Source organism: Gekko japonicus, unplaced genomic scaffold (genome assembly GCF_001447785.1).
Source record: "Gekko japonicus isolate JY-2015 unplaced genomic scaffold, Gekko_japonicus_V1.1 scaffold1060, whole genome shotgun sequence".
NCBI lineage: Eukaryota > Metazoa > Chordata > Lepidosauria > Squamata > Gekkonidae > Gekko > Gekko japonicus.
The window spans coordinates 148572-157294 of NW_015171535.1; positions in this window are offsets into that span (position 1 = coordinate 148572).

Below are 8723 nucleotides of genomic sequence, written 5' to 3' on the forward strand. Positions count from 1 at the left end.
GGGAGGAGCCTGGGGAGGACAGGGACCTCAGTGGGGTACAATGTCACAGAGTCCACCCTCCAAAGCATCCATTTTCTCCATGGGAAGTTATCTCTGTAGTCTGGAAATGAGCAGGAATTACAGGGGATCCCCAGGTCCCACCTGGAGGCTGGCATCCCTCGGCAGCACCCTCTGGGTGACTTGATACCACCTGATTTGCATGACTCAAGTAGGCCCAGCTGCTTGCTACTGTTCATCAGCAGCCACCCTATGAAAGCTAGGTTGTTGTGCAGATAAAAAGTAGGAGAGAATAATGTAAGCTGTTTTGGTCCCCACTGTAGAGAAAAACAGTAATTTTCCTAGGTAGAGGCTGCGGGGGAGGGGTGTGGAGATGGAAAGTTGCAGACAGAGCGGCAGATAAAGGTAGGTTGGCTGTTGGGTGGGAAGGAAATTGTGTTGCCAACTCCAGGTTGGGAAATTCCTGGACATTTGTGGGGTGGAGCCTGGGGAGGGTGGGATTGGAGGAGGGAAGGAACTACAGATCAGTATAATGTCATAGCTAGAGGAGAAAAAGAAAAGGGGGGCAGAAGGGAGAAAGAGAAGTGTGAGAGAGGTAGAGGGAGACAGGAGGAAGCAAAGGTGTGAGGAACAGGATAACCATTCCGCAAGTTTCTTGTGGGTCTCCACTTGTGAATCTATAATTAGGGAATGGAATGCCTTAGGAGCTGCTCTGACCCCTCTACTATGGACTGGAGAAGTTATGAATAAATCATCTTTTGCCACAGGGATCTGTATTGCAAAGTGTAAAGGGAGCTCCTGGGAACCCCTCGTCTCTGCTTGTTTGTGCTCACCAAAGCTCTCATGCAGAATTCAACCTGAGCAATATCAGGATAATTAATCCACAAGGGAGGCTGCTATATTTGGAACTGGGGACTTCTGGTACTAAAAAAAAAGGCAGAATAACCTGAAAGCCAGCAATCCAATCTTCTCCCTGTATTGTCCCTTAGCAATAGAACTGAAATAGCAAAGGAATCTGAAGTGCCATAAAGAAAGAAAGTGCATCCCCCTTATACCTCAAGGGTTTATTTCTGAGAGCATGACAAAATTGCTGTTTGACTTAGGTAATAATAATTGAAGTCATTTCAATGGTTTATTGTCATCAAAGGATAATGTTGGAAAGGACTTAAATGGCAGTCCGGACCAACACTCTGCCCAGAAGGCAGGCCAATCCACCCATCAGTTCCCCATGGATCAATGTAGTACAATTCAGACCAAGGCTCACAACCAGAAAGCAGTTGCACAGCAGAAAAAATATTGTGGAAGAGAAGGTTACTCTGGGCAACTGGATCTAGTCGGTTGGTGCACCGGAAGTCCTGAAACATTTTTAGTCTGTTCAGGTAAATTAAAAGGTGGAAAGCCACAGCACAGCTTACTGTACTAAGTAAAAACTTTAAAACATGCAAACAGAACTCATGGTAGTGGGAAGAAAGATTGGTCAAATCACAGCAGATATCCCAACAGCCCTTAACAAAGTGTAATCCTGTGCGTCATTTCTGTTATAAATGTATGTATGTTTGTGGTTGCTGACACACATGCACACACCTGGACTGTGGTTGTGAATCCCTATGTTTTGGGAGAAAGCTGCTTTTGCCTTGAGATGCTGTGACCTGCAAAGCTCCTAGCCTGCTGTTCATGCAAATTGAGTTTGACACACAGACACAGCACAGCCTGGAGAAGAAGAAGCTCCATCGCCATTGCTAGCAGCCCACAAAACAACAACTGGCATGGATGTAGCCACCATTGATGAACTTTTGGTAAACACGTAACCCTGGTATCTGGTTTGCATCAAAAAGGACAGCTTCCTGTTGAATAGTCGGTTTATGGCCTGAGACCCAGCCACATCGCTCTACACATCAAAGGTTGCCTTGGTACCATCTTCGCACCTTTGACCAGATTCATCCCTAGAGTTAAAGGTTTAGATTTCAGCATTGCCCACTCCTCTTAGGTAGGCACGTCATTATTTAGTACCCAATAGTATACAGTCCTGGGACGGACCACAGGTGGGAAGGGCAAGGAGGATGGCACCATTGCCAGCCCCCAAGAGCTCCCCTATATAAGGTGAGGTTCAACAGTTTGACCCCCGCTAGCCATATTCTTCACCAACTAAGTAACTTATAGTCTTGCTGCTATTGTAATCCTTTTTTTCCTCTCTGACCTCGTGGACTGCAGCTTAGAGGTCCACACGTGTTTGGCTGGTTCCAACCGTGTGCAGTAGAGTACTTATAGTTAGCCTGTTTATTTCACCTATTCTTCATTGGGGAGATCAAGCCTCTGATCAGATAAGTATTTGCTACTCCCTTCCCCATACCTTTAGCATAAAAGTAACTATTTGCTATTTCTGTAACACTGTGGATCTTGCGTGCATGTCTGTGTGAATCTGTTTTTACATATGTATGTGAAGTAGAGTTAGGAAATAAAAGGAACCAATTGCTTTCATCAGATATTAGCCTCATCTCCATTTGTAAACCGAATTTCCTCCAAGGGTTGCGCTTCCTGTGAGCCCGCACGCGGGGAGGGCGGGGTATAAGTGGAAATAAATAAATAAATAAATAAATAAATATACATTGGGCATTACCACCACTAAAATTAATAATTCATAACACCTGTGTCGTAGATAAGGCAGTCAGGCTATCAAAAGCACTGAGAACATCTTTTTACTACTGCTATTCCTGCATGTGGAGGGAGTTCTATTTTCTGTGTTAAACATCACACATTCCTCAAACCTCACCATGTCACTATCCTATCACAGCTTTGTAACAACACCTCTCTCACCTATTCAGGCTTCAGGAGAGCAGTTTTGCAGACAGACATGCTTATTGAATTCAAGAACATACGCACAAATGAATATCTGTCTAGCACATTTTGTCCCACTTTTCCTCCAGGGTACTGTACATGGATCTGGCCTTCTCCATGTTATCCTCACAACAGCCCTGTGAGGTAGGTTAAGTTGAGAGGGAGAGATTGGCCCCAAAGTCACCCAATGAGATTCAGGGCTCAAAGCCAAACTAAACTCTTTAAAAATGTAGCCCCTAAGTGAGGACTTGAACCTGGTGTATCTTACACGCCCTAGTCTAACACTAACTGCTACTCCACACTAGCTCTCATAAAGTACAATCAAAGTATGTGATGTTTTAAAGAATAACATATAAGTAGCAATCATAATTTTTAAAAATCAGTCCTATGGCCCAGGGACCTTTAATTTTTTAATAGGGGTTGGGAAGCAAAACAAGAGGTAGGAAGGAGACTCGGGGCTATTGTGACAAAATACTCACATAGGCTTCATTTCACTTGCCAAAACAGGTGTTACAACGCATGGCAGCTACCATTAAAAAAGCCATTTTTCCTCTCCTCTCCCCCTTTTTACATCTAGAAATTTTGCATATCTCTGCCTTCATAACTGACAAACAATACCTGAACACAGGAAAAGTGGGTTGAGCAAAACAGCAGTATTCTGTCCAGTTTTCTTTGATTTATTAAAAGTTCTCCGGGACAAAGATTTAGAGAATAACGCTTGATAGATTTAAAATAAACGAATGAGTCATGCAAACCAAAATCAATAAAACACAGAGGGCCATAGACCACAGGGAGGGTATGGATTGCAGCCCACATTTTTCTAAATACCACAAAGTGCTTGTTTTCACAGCAGTCCTAAAAATGCACAATACAAATGAAGGGAACTTGGGGAGAGAGAGAAAAGTTATCCAGCAAATCCTCTTCTGTTCCATGGGAAATGTTTCTGTTTTATTTGATCATTGCAAGTTTTTACAGATTGAGATGTTAGCATTGCTGACTCCTGTGTTTCTTCCAGTGGAGTCATGGAGAAGAAAAAGGCTGTGGGAAAAGTCCCAGGGAATTATGGGCGAATGCATAGTAACATGGTCCAAACCATTTAGATTAGTGGTCATTTCCTGAGATGTGACCTCCCCCTACACACAAACTACAGATAGAGAACCTTGATTAATATTCAGTATCTAAGGAACCATAAACAAAAAAGTTGGTTTGATTATTCTGAAAACACGTACTTAATGAAGGCGTGTTTTTACCTCATTAGTATGCATTCACCTAGAGTTCCCTGTTGCTTTTCCTCCCTATCTGTCCTATTTAATATGCATAATTATAAGTGTTCCTGGTTGTTCTGAAAAGGCATACTAATTAATATATTTATGTAGCCCCCAAAGCATGTGTTCATCCAGAGGTCCCTGCTGCTTATTTATCACGAAAATGTCACGGGTTGAAATGTATAGTGGGTCTGCTGTTTCCCACAGCAATGAAGGAAGCACTTGTTCTTGTTTTCTTGCTCCAGAGAGGAAGTTCAGGGCCCTTGTGCTCTGTGAACAGCAGCAGGTACAATTGTGTTGCTTTCTCTGGAAACAGCCTCACTTCTTTTTTTCCTTCTTTTTTTAAATGCAGACAACCAACATAACCCTTCAACTAATCCTCAGCATTTAATGTTTCTGGAACATACTTCCTTTTCATTTGGTTGAGATCCCACCCCCCTCTTTTTTCTTTTTCTGTTTTCAAATAATTTTTATTTTTATGACAAACATAAAATGGGTACATTAACACATATCATTTTTTCCCCTATTAGTCTACCTCATACATAATCTAAAACGATGTCAATTTTCCACCTTATGTATATAGTATTTTGCAAGGATATAGATATATAAATCTTATTTTCTACTAATTTAACCTTTGTCTAAGTATTTTAGTATAATCTTCCATTAACTATATATGGTTATATGGTCCTATATTTTCTTCTAGTTGGATTATCTAACACCCCCCCCCTCTCTTTTTCTCTCTCAGCTCATTTTTTAGTCCATCTTTAGGATCTTACTCCATTATAAGTCTCTAGATTTCTCTCAGAAGTTGTAGCTTTCCAATCCTTCCTTCTTCTTCTTCTGGTTTCTCTTTTTAAGTTTTAAAGTCTTAATTCTGTGTCTTTTTTCTTTATAGGTATAGAAGTTGTTTTCTGGGAATAGCCATCTGTAGTCAATCCTTGAAGTGGTTTGAAATTCCATAAATTGCTTTTCTCTCTCTCTCTGGGTCAGTGTATAAATCAATGTTTTGAGGGCTTCATCAGTATTGGTGTCTTTATAGAATTTCAGGTGAACTTCTACGAAAGTTTTATTTTTCTTTGGAGGTGCTGGTTTTATTTTGTAGACCATATCAGTTAGATTATAAGTTTTTTCTATATCTTCTATATAGAAGTATCCTTGCTTCTCCTCCTTCCATTGTGGCTGGCCTTCCTCTATCTTGCTTGATGTTTGCTGTTGCAGTAGATCCATTTTGTCTTGCTTAGAGGCAAAAAGTTCTTTCACTGCTGTGTTTACAACAGCAATAATCAAGTTTTGGATTAAAATTTTGAGGTCTTGAAACAAAGATTCAACCCCTGACACCATAAGTTGTCATCTATCTGTGCCATCCATTTTTAAAACCATATGTTAAAACCAAAGGATCTCAAGGTTCTTTTTCTGCACGATTTTACAAATCACATCCACTGATATTTACAAAACATAGCTATTTTAGTCATATTAGTGACAGAGTTCAAGAATTTTATCAATTGGTTACATTACAGAAGAAGACTATCAAAACAAAATGTACTTTACAGTTGAACAAACATAAACATAAGTTGTTGTGAGAATATAATGTATAAAGAGTTCAGGGTAAGATCCAGTTCTCCTTTCTTCCTTTAAAAATACTCCAATTATTAAAGTATAATTGCTTATATTCCCTATTAAAATTGAGGTAAATCTTTATAAAGTCTTGCTATTATTCCAGATTCTTTGCTTATAGCTCCCGACAAAAAGAAGAGAAAAAGGGACTATATATTTCTAGATCACTAAAGTCCAAAAACAGCTGAAGCCAGTTCTTCTCCCATTTTTTATTCCACAGGGAAATTATTTCAGTCTCAGACAAAAGCCTTCTCTTTACTTTTTTTTACCAGGAAGCCATTTAAAAATCACTTGAAGTTCTTTTCATGGCCGCTGCCAGAGGAAGGGGGTGGGTGGGACCAGAAAGAGTTCTTCACCCCTCTGTTCATATCTCTTTTTAAACTTTAAAGGGGCTTTATCGTTAAGTAGATAGATTTTCTGTGGTTGCTTATACTCACAGTGTTGTTCTTCATGATGTTATGGATGAGGTTCCAGTTTCTTCCCCTCTGAGGTAGTCACAACTCGGCTGGCGCCCATGTTTGACATGAGTGCGCTCAGTCGGCTCTTGTGTTGGGGCGCTCTCAGACTTCCACCCACTTGCTGCCATGCGTGAGGGATCCAAGTCAAGCCCCTTGCAATGAGCTTCTCTGTGGGAAGCTCATTGGAGTTCAGGATCCCCCAAACCCTTCTAAATAGAGCCGCCAATCCGGCTGTCACACGGGAGCTCTCCCTGGTGTGACCATTCTCATTGCGCTAAAGCCCCACCCTCCCCCCTCTTTTTTCTCTTGGTTAATTTTTTTTTAACCAAGTCATATTTGTCTGCATCTTTGGGAGACCATGAGCATGGAGAAACTCTTATCTCATTTGCGGGTGCTACTTTCTAAGTAGCTTGAGGACCATGAATTAAACAGACAGACAGACACATTCAGTTTTCTTGTAGATACGGTATTATGAGAAATTACAAATATTGTGCAGCAAACCCCCATTAATACCACAGGGAACCTTGGAAGATATATGTTCCTGGGAGCAATCACTTCCAGAACAGAATATCCCAAGTCATGGAAAAATATTTAGTAATTTAAGCTATTTAGCAAAAGAAATTATTACAAATACAGTGACGTATATTGACTGGAGTTGCCATATGCTTTTGCAAATTAAATGCAATAATTCAAATCTTGGCTTGTTTCAATCATAGAATCATAGAACATTAGAGTTGGATGGCACCTTGCAGGTCATCTAGTCCAACCCCCAATGAAAGAAGACTGACTTGAAAACACACAAAGCCACCTTATACTTAGTCAGAACATTGACACCAGGTCAGTATTATTTACCTGGACTGGTAGAGATCTTTCACATCACCCTGCAACCTCCCTTTTAACTGGAGATTACAGGGCCTGGAATGGCAGCCTTTTGCCTGCAAAGCAGATGTTCTACCAGAAACCATAGCATCACCCTTTAAAAAGAAGAAGCTGGATCATATTGGATCAAGCCAAAAGGCTGGCTTATCCAGCATTCTGTTTCTATCAGTGGCCACCCACATTTCTATTTATCTATGTCATATTTTTATTGCTTTGTTGTCACTGTATGTTTCTAATATTGTATACTGCTCAATCTGGCAAAGTATCATTTATTAAATAAATAAAAAGATTTTTTTGCCCTTTCATGTTTGCTGAGCTTTTGGATGCCTGCCTGCATTACAAAACACTGTTCCACTGATGGGGGACAGTTACATAACAATTTTCATGAGTCCAGTCTCTTATTCCTACATTTGGGACGTGAAACCATATGCTAACAAATACTTTCTTGAAACATTTTGAAGCACAATCTCCTCTTGGAAATGCAGCTTCCCTGCAGTTATTCCACCTGTGTGACCCCCTTGAACTCCCACTTGAACCTAATTCTAGTCTGCTTCTACAAATGAATGCATTGCAGAAGAAATCAATAACAGCCCCTGTGCATGCATCTACAATGTGTTTGCTTACAAAACTGTCACAGGATTCATTTTCATTTTCTCAAGCAATTGAAAGCCCAATATATTTGTCAAGCACAGAAAATTTATTATTTAAACACCATGGTACAGTTGGTGACAATTTAAACACTCAACAGTCATTTGGATTCATGCTCATTTTCAATCAATAAAATAATAGAAGATAACAGAAGGGATTTGCTACAGATTCCCACAACAAACACTGACAATCAAATGCTTGAGAAATGATGATGATGGCGTCTCAGCGATCTTTTGTTGTTCAATCCACCTAACAGAGTCCTAAAAAATGTGATGACTAAGGTGTATGCCTTTACTACTGCTCCCAGCTTCCAGAAGGATACTTCAATAAGCTACATGAAAGCCTTTTAAAATATGTATCTGCTACACTATAGCAGCTGCAGCACTGAAGGGCAATGTGAAATGAACACTTGCAGTCATACAAATCCATATATGTTGCAAATCACAAGAGTGTGATTTTGCTGTGCATAGTGGAGAGACTGAAACTATGATCGATGTTACTTAATAGGCAAGTTGCTGGAACCATTTATACCAAGCCAAATATAGGTCCTTTCCTCACTAGACCTTAAATCCTGGTTCAACCCTGTCCCTGAACTTACATTCTGCACTACACTCGAGTACACCCCTGTAATTATCTTGGGGTATTTTTTGCTTCCACATTACATACACTAAGGTCACCCCGGTTTCACCCCACACTTGTTCCAGGATAAACAGATGATGTTATAACCAGGAATATATTCAAGGTATTGTGTTGCAAGTTGAACTCTGATAAAATCAGGAATGAGATCCAAGTGCAGAAAGGACCCCAAATATACCCACCTACCACAGGCAAAGATTGAAACTAAGGTCCTCATTACACAAGCCATGTGAGTGTTTAGTGGATAGAGAATCACTTCTATATCATGTTCATATGCAGTTGTTGTTCAGTTGCACAGTCGAGTCTGACTCTTTGCACCCCCATGGACCACATCATGCCAGGCCCTCCTGTCCTCTGTCGTCCTCCAGAGTTTGCTCAACTTCATGTTCAT